The 12,253-nt window shown below is 33.1% G+C and overlaps 1 protein-coding gene across 4 annotated transcripts in view; it reads right to left on the bottom strand.

The window, feature by feature from the left end:
• LOC123210122 (protein WVD2-like 3) overlaps nt 1–12,253 on the bottom strand; it is a 64,668-nt gene that overhangs the window by 13,732 nt on the left and 38,683 nt on the right. The window contains exons 5-6 of one of the 4 annotated variants that reach the window (XR_006501208.1): nt 8,894–9,433; nt 8,447–8,802 (exon numbers count right to left, since the gene is read on the bottom strand). The exons of 2 other annotated variants lie outside the window; for them this stretch is intronic. The gene's annotated coding sequence lies outside the window, so the exon portion shown is untranslated. Of the gene's footprint in view, nt 1–8,446; nt 9,434–12,253 lie in introns of those variants that run through there. One more of the 4 variants, XR_006501207.1, reaches the window with a different exon arrangement.

Here is a 12,253-nt window from a genome sequence, read left to right as displayed (position 1 = left end):
CTAGCTCTTAGCTACGACAAGTGGTAACCTAACCATGGCATAGCCGTGCAATTCTCATATGTAGGTTCGTCTGCCGTCAACCACCCCATTCCGCTATCGACTTTTGGTGATCAAAGAAACTCAAGGGTCCTAACATCTCTAACCATCCATTACAAATCCTTATCTTACACATTTCCTTGTTCACACACCTTATACATACATATATATAAAAAATTGGATAGGCATACACAATCTCTGAATACGGGCACATGAACACAATTTAAAAGCAAAATTTGAGTAATAAAATGTAGTATCAAATAATAGAGAAATGACCTAATTGCCTTTTACATTTGGCTAGGGTATTACTCCTTCACGTGTTCATTCATCATTGACTGCCTCCGATCATAAGCTTCTCACCAAGTAAATCTTGACAACATTTCTCATTATTTCCCAGTATCCTAAAGAAACAATCTAAGAAAAAATAATAGAGAATTTTTTATAGTTTATTAGAGAAAATACTGTTGTTGACTATCCACACCTTTTCTTCTGACACAACATGTATGACATGACTTGCAAAATTGTAAGTTGTACCAAGAGCTTTAGGATAAAACCTATAAATCAATCCGTTAAAAATAATAAAAAATTATAAATAATGAAAAAAAAATTAGCCTATCAACTTGTTAAGGGTTCATGAAGACATGGACTGAGACTTTGGATCGTGCCATGGTCCTAGCCATGCTTATTACCATGTTTAAGTGATTAATAAAAATAAGCATAATAAACTTACGTTATGATATGGGTTGACAAATTAGTGTGAGACTTTAAGGTTATTGGACTTTTGGCTAGGTACCCTCTCTGAAACCCATTTAGTATAGTCTCAAAAGTAGTAGACTAACCACTTCGATGCAGGTAATCTCAACAATGTGACAAATTCAAAATTTCAAATTGCATGACATTTTATAATTCTAAAGTTTTCAATTTAATGTTTTATAATCTATGCCTATATCTTGTGGAATTAGGATTGAATGATTGTATGATTGATTATGCAAATAAAATCTTACATTTAAAATAGAGAAATAGAACGGTAATGAATTGGGTGCATAAGCTTTCTAAGAAACACCTGCAACCTCATCATTCTTTTAAACTACCTTCCATCGATAACTCTTGTGCTCTTTAATAAACTCTTAGCCCCAAAGATAACTGTCACCACCATATAAGACCAGCCCCTATCATAACAAACTCTCTTACATAAATCTAAAGCCTCTCTAACTTTTCAAGAAGCTAGTGCCATTGTTGCATAGAGTTTTTTTGCTGTAGAGATGACATTAGAACTACTGCTCATAGTAGAAGGGGTTACTATGTCTTTATCAATCAACCAGGAGGAGTAACTTGATAACTTCTTTACCAATCTTGACACTGCTACTGCCTATCTTATTTTCATATACTGTTTTGCCCAATACACCCAAGTAAATTCTTTTATGTGTACTTTACATTCTTGTGTCAGGCTTAAGTTTTTATTTTTTGTTCCTGGTTCTTTTATTGGTATCTTTGGTTGTCAAGAAAACTTTAGGGAAAAGAAAATAAGCTCGAAAGGTTTATTAGTTTCTTTACCCTTGGATTTAGAAGAATTGATGCTTCTTTATCTCCCTCTACATTTTTAGGCTTCTCTTATGAAATTTTTGGTTTAGTTTTGATTTTTCCGTTTTTCTTGAAGAATTCACAAGAATGAAAATTATGGGGTTTCAAGATATTTTAAAGGTTTTCAGTTTTTTCCTTTAACAAATAATCTTGCTTGGCGTTTTATTTGAATTTCTTGAAACACTATATGGTAGTAATGATTTTCTTGGAGACTTATCGTAATTAATGTGTTTTACTATAATAGTCTAATACCTTGGTGAAATTTCACATTGGTAAAACACAATAAAGATGTTGAGTTTAGATGTGCATCTCATGTTTCTAAGATTGTTGTGAATTCCTTGAGCTATCAAGACATCTTTCGAGTTGTAAAACTCAAAAGCCATGATAAACATTGTTTAATTTGTACACTAAACGTTGAGTCCCATAGCAACATATCTTGAAATTGAACTAGACTATTTAACCATAGATGTTATAAATAGTTCTCTGAAATGAAAAACCACTCTGAAATTTTCATACCAGGTTTCTCTGATCTTATATTGTATTCTATATGAACATGTAGTGGCACAAGGATGATGCCCTTCTGAAAGGAGACAATAGAGGAGGTAAGAGGCTTAGCCACACCCTTTTCATGTTAAACAAATTTCCTCTCATTTTTAAACAATTAGATGCATGTTTGTGGTAAATGCAATAGTGATAAAGAAGGTATGTCTGCTAGTCACCAGGGTTGAAGACAATCAAGGATAATATGTATACCTAAGGTTCAACTGTTTTCAATAGTCAAAGTTACTAGTCACAAAATCTAGTTACTCATTTCCCACAAATGGGTTCATTTCTTTCACTGTCTCCTAGATTGAAAAGCTTATTTTTGAGATATCCAACAGGATCATTACTTTACTTTACAACCTACAGTCGCACCAACAAAGACCTAGTGATACAAATATTCACTATAGAGATTATCTTTTTGGACTCGGTCATGGCAATTGGCTCAGTACAGTTTGGTTTAAATTTGTTTAGTTTGATTTTGGATTGAATTCGAGCTAGATGGATTGGATCAACTTTTAATTCAAACCTAACTCAAGTCATGGAATGTTCGGATTGAGTTTGACTTGAATTCATCATTAGAATTCATAGCTCTAGTTCGACTTAAATTTATAGTTTGTATTTGTGATTCAAATTTGTAACTTAGATTCATGCTTCAAAGTTTGTGAGTCATTTACAAAATGACATCATTTTACCTATACAGGATAAAACGATGTTGTTTGGAAGGAAGGAGAGACAAAGAGACCATTAGTTTTGTTTTCCATTCCTAATACTTATTGTAAAATGAAGCAACATTGAATATTCAAAACAAAAATAATAGCATTGTAATCTTTAACAGAACACACTTGCCACAAATAAAAAGATAACAAAGGAAAAATGTGTAATATCCTTGGTCTAATAGCCTAACCCACTGTCAAGATATCGTCCACTTAGTTTATCATGGCTTTACTTCTAAGTTTTGCAAGCCAAAACATATCTTGAAGGCTTAAGGAGTTCATAGATCATTTAACTAGTCAAATTTTCTCATTCCCAAATAATGTGGGATGCACAAATAGATCAACATCTCTCTCATGTTTTGTTGATTTGAGATTTCCCTAAAGGTATCACATACACCCTCCTTACGGGACTCAACATCTTAGTTGAGGTTTGCCCTACCATTGCTCAAGAAGACACATAGAGCCATTCTGATACCATTGTAAAATCTTTGGTCAATAGCCTTGCCACTATCAAGATATTGTTAAGTTTGGGGACACAGTCTACCATGGTTTTGCTTATGGATTTTGCAATCCAAAATGTGTCTTGGCAGTTTAGGAACCTCACAAGGGATTAACTAGTTAAATCTTCTCATCCTCAAGCAATATGGGATGCATAGATAGATATAACATCGCTCCTGTGCTTTGTCGATGTGGAATTTGCCTAGAGGTATCACAAAATGAGTGACAAACTATATCTTCACTCCATTCTTATGACATCTTGGTGACATTATGAGCAACGTTAGGTACAAATGGCATAATACGATTATATCTTAGCTCAAAACTGACAGTTCGTGTCATCGGATCGTGTTTGTATTGTATCAATTTGGGTTTTCTGTTAAAGACCTTCAATTCTAGCTCGATCTAAATTAGAATCATGTCAAAAATTTTTAACCCTAACCCAACTCTTAAATATTTGAGTTGATCCAACTCGATCCAAATTGATCTGAAATTATCTATTATTTTTATTTTCCAAGGTGTTTTTACTATTTTAATTTCTTCATCGAATTATCCCAACCTACTATTAATAAAACGTACAATATAATATTTTATCTTGTTTACAAATGGTTTAAAAATTACATACTAAGACTTTTAAAACATATTAACAATCTAACTAACCATATCACATTCTGACTACTTAATAATAAATAAAATATTTAAATAAAAATAAAAAAATAATATGAGTAATTACAACTACATGCAATCTGCAAAGATTTCAATTGTTGTTGATATTGTCTTTCAACATTTTTATAATTTATCCCTGACAAATTCTATTAAAGTAACATTTCTCTAAAATATTTGAATTGATTTGGGTTGTATCAGATTCCTTTCTTGTGAACCTTATCACTATCCGATTTAATTTCTGAGTCGTATTAGGTTGACCTAAAATAAATTTTGTGTCAAAAAATTTTAATCCTAATCCGATTTTTTTCATATCATGTTTTGTCGAGTTAGTAGGTCTAATTAAAAATTGTCAGCTCTAAGGAATTCTAGAATGATAATCTCCATGATGAAGATAACAAAGGAAGCCCTTCATTTTCTACCACAATCTTGCCAAGGTATCAACTTTTTTTCCTATTTTCTTTATTAACTATATATTTCATCATAATTCCTCAAAAAGGTTTCATAAAATGTATGATTGAAAATACGGCTGGATTTGAGCCGAGCCAAGCTCGAGCTCAGCTCGATTTGCATGGAACTAAACTCGAACTCGAGATCAACTTGTTTAAAAAGAGCCAAGCTCAAGCATTTAGCTAGTTTGTTATTAAAATGATGTTGTTTTAATATATATTAGTCAAAATGACGTTGCTTTGTATCAAAATTTTTAAATTTGCAAGCTTGATGAGTTGAACACCCCAAAACCCAAGCTCAAGTTCGTTTGAGCTGAACTTGTTTCAGACTTGTTTGAGCCGAGCTTGAGCCGAGATCTAATAAACTTGGTTTGAATTCAACTCTAATTGAATGCTTAATTTTGATTTTATATAAAATATATATTATTTTTAATCTGTATAGGCTCTTAGATGGATGGTTTTAATTCATTTTTCTCTCTTCATTTTACTAAAATGAAAAATTAATGACATGGAAATCTGCATATTTTCTAAATGGGGTTTTGTTTAATCTTATTAATATGTACTTGTTACAGTGTTACATAGAGCAGTACAATAATTGTTATAATCTAAGCCATGGACATGGTACATACTGTTCCTTCATCCTTTTCCTTTTATATTATTGTTATAATCTAAGTCTAACAGATAACTCGCAAAATTGCTGAGATTTTTTTGATTACTACTAAAGCTCAGCCTTAATTGAATTAATTAAGATAAATATTTCATGATGGTCGTTCAACTGGCACTACTAGCAGTTACAACTTTTTACCGGTAAGGCTGTTCCCGCTTGAAATAACGGCCTACAAATAGAGTGGTAATGAATTGGGTGCATAGGCTGCTTAGGAAACAAATGCAATCTCATGAGTCTTTAAAACTACCTTTAACCGAATGCTCTTAACAAACACTAGGCCCCAAAGATAACTATTACCTCTACATAAGACCAGCCCCCCATCACAACAGACTCCCTTACAAAAGTCTAAAGCCTCTCCAACATTCCAAGAAGCGCCATTGTTGCATGGAGTTTTTTACTTGAGAGATGGCACCGGAACTATTGCTCGTAGTGGAAGCGTTACTTTGTCTTCATCAATTTACAAGAAGGGGTAACTTGATAATCTTGACACTGCTACTGCATGTCTTTATCTGCACATACTCCTTCGCCCAACATACCCAAGTAAATATCACTTTCTTGGATCAATTATGGTTGCTTAGATGAGAAATTTTGTGAAAGAAAATAACCACAAAAGTTTATTGATTCACATGTTCATTTCTTGTGGTATAGTTGGAATTGCATTTATGTGTATTGGTTTCTTTACAATCTTGTGTAGTAGGCTTAAGTTTTTATTTTTTGGTCTTGGCTTGGTATGTTTGGTTGCCGAGAAAACTATAGGGGAATTGAAGCTTTCTTATCTCCCTCTACATTTTCAGGCTTCCCTTCTGAAATTTTTTGTTCGGTTGTGATTTTTTCCCTTTTTCTTAAAGAATTCACATGAATGAAAATGATGGGGTTTCAAGAAATTTTTATGTTTTCAGATTTCTTTATTTACAAATAATCTTGTTGGCGTTTTATTGGAATTTCTTGAAACGTTGTATGGTAGGTAGCAGGGATTTTCCCGGAGACTTAATGTAAGTCATGTGCTTTACCAATCTTGACATTGCTACTGCATATCTATATCTGCATTTACTGCTTTTCCCAACATACCCCTGTAAATAAACTTTCTTGAACCAATTATGATCGCTTAGATGAGAGAAATTTTGTAAAAGAATTGCTCATTTCTTGTGAAATGGTTGGGAACTATGCTTTTGTGTGTATTGATTTCTTTACAATCTTGAGTAATGGGCTTAAGTTTCTATCTTTTGTTCTTGGCTTGGTATGTTTTGTTGCCAAGAAAACTATAGGGTTAGATTCTATATCCTTGGATTTTGAAGAATTGAACTTTTCTTATCTCCCTCAACATTTTTAGGCTTCTATTCTCCTTTCCTTATAGAATTCACAAGAATGAAAATTATATGGTTTCAAGACATTTTAAAGGTTTTCAGTTTTTTTTTTTTGAACAAATAATCTTGTTTGGCGTTTTATTTGAATTTCTTGAAACATTGTATGGCAGTAGGGATTTCTTGGAGACTTAATGCAATTCATGTGTTTTACTATGATACTCCAATACCCTTGACAAATCCTACATCAATAAAACATAGTAAAGATGTTGGGTTTAGATGTGCATCTCACATCGCTAAGATTGTTGTGAGTTCCACTAGATATCAAGATGTCTTTTGGGTTGTAAAACCCAAAAGCCATGATAAATTATTCTAGTATTTATAATAAACATTGAGTCCCATACCAACATATCTTGATATTGGATCAGATTATTAGACCGTGGATGCTAAAAATAGTTCTCCGAAATGAAAAAGCACTCTGAAATTTTCCTAACCAGGTTTCTCTGATCTTATGTTGTATTGCAGATAAACATACAGTGGCACAAGGATGACGCCGTTCTGAAAAGATACAATGGAGGTAAGAGGCCAGACCACACCCTTTTCCTGTTAAAAAAATTCCTCCCATTTTTGAACAATCAAATACATGCTTTTGGTGAATGCAACAAGGACAAAGAAGATATGTCTAATAGCCTCCAAGCTTGAGGACAATCAAGGCTAATTCATTCAGTGGCCTAAGGTTCAATTTCTTTCATAAGTCAGATTTACTTATCATAAATTTCAGTTACTCATTTCCTACCAATAGCATCATCTCTTTCACTGTCTCTTAGATTGAAAAGCCCGTCTTTGAGAAATCCAACCGGATCACTGCTCCAGCTTACAGCATGCAGCTGCACCAACAAAGGACTAGTGATACTAACATTCAATGTAGAGATTATCTTTCTGGATTTTCTCTAAGTTTGGCCTTAGACATAATTATATTATGCCTTTTCTGCTTAGCATTCCTCCTAATATCACCAAGATGTCATAGAAATGGAGTGAAGATATTATTGGCCACTCATTCTTCCATTGTTATCTTTTTATTTTAAGGAATTTTGTTTAGTTGAAAATTCTGATGTTGTTGTTCATGTAGGGCATATACAATTTTGCTTCATTTTACGGTTAGTATTAGGAATATAAAACAAAACTTCTTAGTCTCTTTATCTCTACACCTTGCCAAATGAAAAATTAAAAAAAAAAAAAGCATGCATACACAAACTTGCAAATCAACTGCACCCTCAAGATCAGTTGCTTTAGCTAATTTTGTTGAGAACTTTTAATTGAGAATTGTGAGACAAAAGACAGGCAGATTTGTTAGTATGATAACCAATTATATTGTAACATGTTCCTTTTGTTTGATTAAATAAGCATTTTTCTAAAGTGGATGAAGAGATTCTTATAGAAATTCAACTACTCTTTTTGGAACCCTTATCCAAAATCATGACATTCTACTACTCCCACTTTGCCTGAGCTACCTCATAAAGTCACTAATCACATAACTATAGATGTAAGTATCCAAAAAGTGGGTTCAAAAACCTAGCTATTTGTCCTATCCTCACTTCATTTAATTTATCTTTCACCATACAAGATAATAAGATTGATTAATCGATGCTTATCATTGGGCTGGATTTAAATTGAGCTGACTCGATCATAAAAGTTAGTTGAGCTCAACTTGTTTTAAATTTGTTTTGTTTAAATGTGAATCAAGTTCAAGCTAGATGAGTTAGAGTGTTTTTTAAACCGAACCGAATTTGAGTTATAGGGAGTTTGGATCTAGTTTGACATAAATTCATAGTTCGAATTTGTAATTCTAGTTCAACTTAAAATTATGGCTCGGATCTGCAGCTCGAATTTGTAATTTAGATGTGTGGTTTAAAGTTTGCGACTCATTTATAAAACGGCGTTATTTTACCCATTACTAGATAAAACGATATTGTTTGGCAGAAAAGATAAGTAGAGAGACTGAGAAGTTTTTCTATTCTTAATACTCGTTGTCAAATGAAATAATATTGTATATGCCTAATTTGAGCAACAACAACAACACTATAATTTTTAAAGCACACTTCTTAAAAATAAAAATAACAAGGGATAAATAAACGACAAACTATATCGTCACTCCATTCCTCTGACATCTTGATGACATTATGAGCAATGCTAAGCGGTGTAAGATATTTATAGTTTTGCTCAAAACTTGAAGGAATTTCAGAAAGATAATCTCTACAGTGAATATCTGTATCACCAGACCTTTGTTGGTACTGTTGCAGGCTGTAAGCTGGAGCCGTGATCCTGTTGGGTTTCTCAAAAACGGGCTTTTCAATCTGGGAGACAATGAAAGAGATGAAGCTATTAGTAGGAAATGAGAAGCTGGAATTTGTGACAAGTAAATTTAACTGATGAAAGCAGTTGAACCTTAGGCTACTGAATGAATTATGTCTTAGCTCGAAACTTAAGCAGCAGCGACAAACTATATTTTTTTCTTGATTTTTGATCTGCACCGGTTCTTAGATGGATGGTTCATGGAGGTTCTTTCATTCAGAAACCTAAGGTTGTACTGCTAACTTAGCTTCCTTCTTTTTCACCCGTTACAAGTTCTTATTCTTCATCCATCTTTCTGGGTTGTCAGATCCAAATTATTTTGAGGAAGGCTCAGAGTCTGGACAAGACCACAACTGCTGCTAATGCTGCCGCAACATCAAATGTGGAATCCGATAGGCATGCCTGACCCAGCAGTTGCTTAAGAATTCCCCCTCCGCGGTCTTCCGCATAACTGTTCTTCTTCAGTTTATATGAGTTTTTAAAAGAGATGTATCTATACCCATTAGTGTTTGGAGTTGCTTTTAGATAATCTGCTAACATGATGATTTGATTGAGATGGAGACATTTTATTGGAGCTGATCTTGTGTAGCATAGCATCTCCATTTTTTTCCACTGTAGTGTTGCTAGTTTTACCTGTAAGGGTGCGTTTGGTTAAGAGTTTTTAAGATTACCTTGGTAATCTATCTTTTATTCCCTTATTTGGTTTGTCAGTAATAAAATATTACAGTAATCTTCTATTACCAATGCTGACGTGACAGGTAATATAGGTGGTAATCTGATTACCACCTTCACTTTAGGTATTTAAAGATTACTGGGGTAATCTTAAGTTTATTATAGAAAAATTATTATTTATTAATTTTTTGAGATAAAAATAAATTTATTTTTAATTAATATGACAAATAATATAAAAAATATTTAAAAATAATTAAATTTAAGGGTATTTAAGTAAAATAATTTACTAGTAATCTTTTATTACCTTTAACCAAACATAAATATTTATTTATATCTATCAAATTTTATTAAATATAGTAATCATTTATACTCAGTAATCTTCTAAGTAATTTATCTTCAAGGTAATCTTTCTATTTTAGTAATCAAACATTACCCAAACCAAACGCCCCCTAAGTGTAGTTGAGATATAATAAACAGAGCTTTTTTTTTCAGGTTAGACTTGTAAGTTGCATTTTACTGCAAAAAAACACAAATTCTTGTTTATAGTTTCTATTTTCTCTCCTTTCCAAATATCACTAATTAAAGTGTCACTGCATATCTTTATCTGCACTTACTGCTTTGCCCAACATACCCAAGTAAATAAGCCTAATTAAACTTTCTCGGATCAATTATGATTGCTTAGATGAGAAAAATTCTGTAAAAGAAAATAAGCACAAAAGTTTATTGATTCACTTGTCCATTTCTTGTGGAATGTTTGGGATTGCTTTTATGTGTATTGATTTCTTTACAATCTTGTGTAATGGGCTTAAGGTTTTTTTTTTTTTTTCGGTTCTTGGCTTGGTGTGTTTGGCTGACGAGAAAACTGTAGGGAAAAGAAAATAAGCTCAAAAGGCTTATTAGAATCTTTATCCTTGGATTTAGAAGAAATGAAGTTTTCTTATCTGCCTCTACATTTTCAGGCTTGTATTATGAAATTCTTGGTTCAGTTGTGAATTTTCCCGTTTTCTTAAAGAATTCACAGGAATGAACATGATGGGGTTTCAAGAATTTTGTAAGGTTTTCAGGTTTTTTTTTTAATCAAATAATCTTGCTTGGCGTATTGTTTGAATATCTTGAAACATTGATTGGCAGTAGTGATTTTCCTAGAGACTTACTGCAATTCATGTGCTTTACTCTGACAGTGTGACACTCTCTTAGGCAAAGCAAAACAGATGTTGGATTTAAATGTATATCCCATATCCTTTAGAATGTTAAAATATGATTGCTTAAATAGAGTATGAGCTCATTAAATTATTAAGATACGTTTTGACAACAGATTTTGATAATAGGCTAAACCACTATGAAATTTTCTTAACAGGTTTCTCTGATCTTATATTGAATTGCAGTGGTACAATGATGATGACCTTCTTAAAGGAGATAATGGAGGAGGTAATAGGCCAGGCCACACCCTTTTCCTGTTAAACAAATTTCCTCTCATTTTAAATAATCATATACATGTTTTGGGTAAATGCAACAGCGATAAAGAAGATATGTTTGATAGTCTCCAAGCTAGAGGACAATCAAAGCCAGTTCATTCAGAAACCTAAGGTTCAACTGCTTTCATTAGTTAGATTTACTTGTCACCAATTCTAGTTGCTCATTTCCTACCAATGGTCCTTTCTTTCACTGTCTCCCAGATTGAAAAGCCAATGTTTGAGAAAGCCAACAGGATCATTGCTCCAACTTACAGCCTGTCGCACTAAGAAAGGCCTGGTTATATGGCATTCACTGTAGAGATTATTTTTCCAGAATTCATTTTAGCTTTAAGCTAGGAAACAATCATAGTATGCCATTTCTACTTAGCGTTGCTCCTAATCTCCCCAAGATGTCATAGAAATGGAGTGCAAATGCAGTTTGTGGTAGATACATACTGGTGTTTGCGCATCTCTGTCATTCATTTTTCTTTTATTATCTTTTTAATTTTAGGAAATGTGTTTGGTTAAAAATTACAGTGATATTGCACATGCTGGGCATATACAATATTGCTTCATTTTATGAGTAATATGAATAGAAAAACATGACTTTTTACATACATATAAGAATGTTGGGAGAACTATGCTCAGCCCACCCAAGCTTATTGTGCCCTAGCTCGGTGCTAGAGCTAGCCTTGGTCCAACATTACAGTGCTAACGTTACCATTTTAACTAGAAGACGTGATCATAGTTCTAATACTAAATGATTTGCATCTTAGGTAAGCTCACAAAAACCTCATGCTCATCTACAAGAGAACCCAAACAGCCTTTAATGAAAACGGAAAAAAGTTGTGTTTTGTCAACTTCCATACTCTTTAGTCATTGATCTAAAGCATGTGGGAAAAACAATATTTCAGCAACAATGAACTATTACAAGAGTATATGTTAGATAATTAGACATGTCAAAGCAGTTAGGCGGTCTGCAACATGACCCATTGGGGAATGCGTCAAATTCAACTTGTTACGACCACTGATCTATTTATGTAGATTTCTTGTTAAAAAGTAGATTTTATCTGTTCATAAACAATAATAGCTAAAACGGAACAAGCTAAGCCCTAATTAAATTAATTAAGATAACTATTTCATGATGATCGTTCCACTGGCACTACTTGCAATTACAACTTGTTACTGGCATGGCTGTTCCCGCTTAAAATAACGGCCTACAAAGTTAATCCAATGGGAACTCCATGTGTTCGTTCAGTATTGGCCCAATCACCACTATATAAAGGCGCCTCCAACCAGAAGCTGCTCATCAAGAAAGAATGAAGCA

Source organism: Mangifera indica, chromosome 3, assembly GCF_011075055.1.
Source record: "Mangifera indica cultivar Alphonso chromosome 3, CATAS_Mindica_2.1, whole genome shotgun sequence".
In the NCBI taxonomy this organism is placed as follows: Eukaryota; Viridiplantae; Streptophyta; class Magnoliopsida; order Sapindales; family Anacardiaceae; genus Mangifera; species Mangifera indica.
This window is presented reverse-complemented; position numbering and strand designations above follow the sequence as displayed.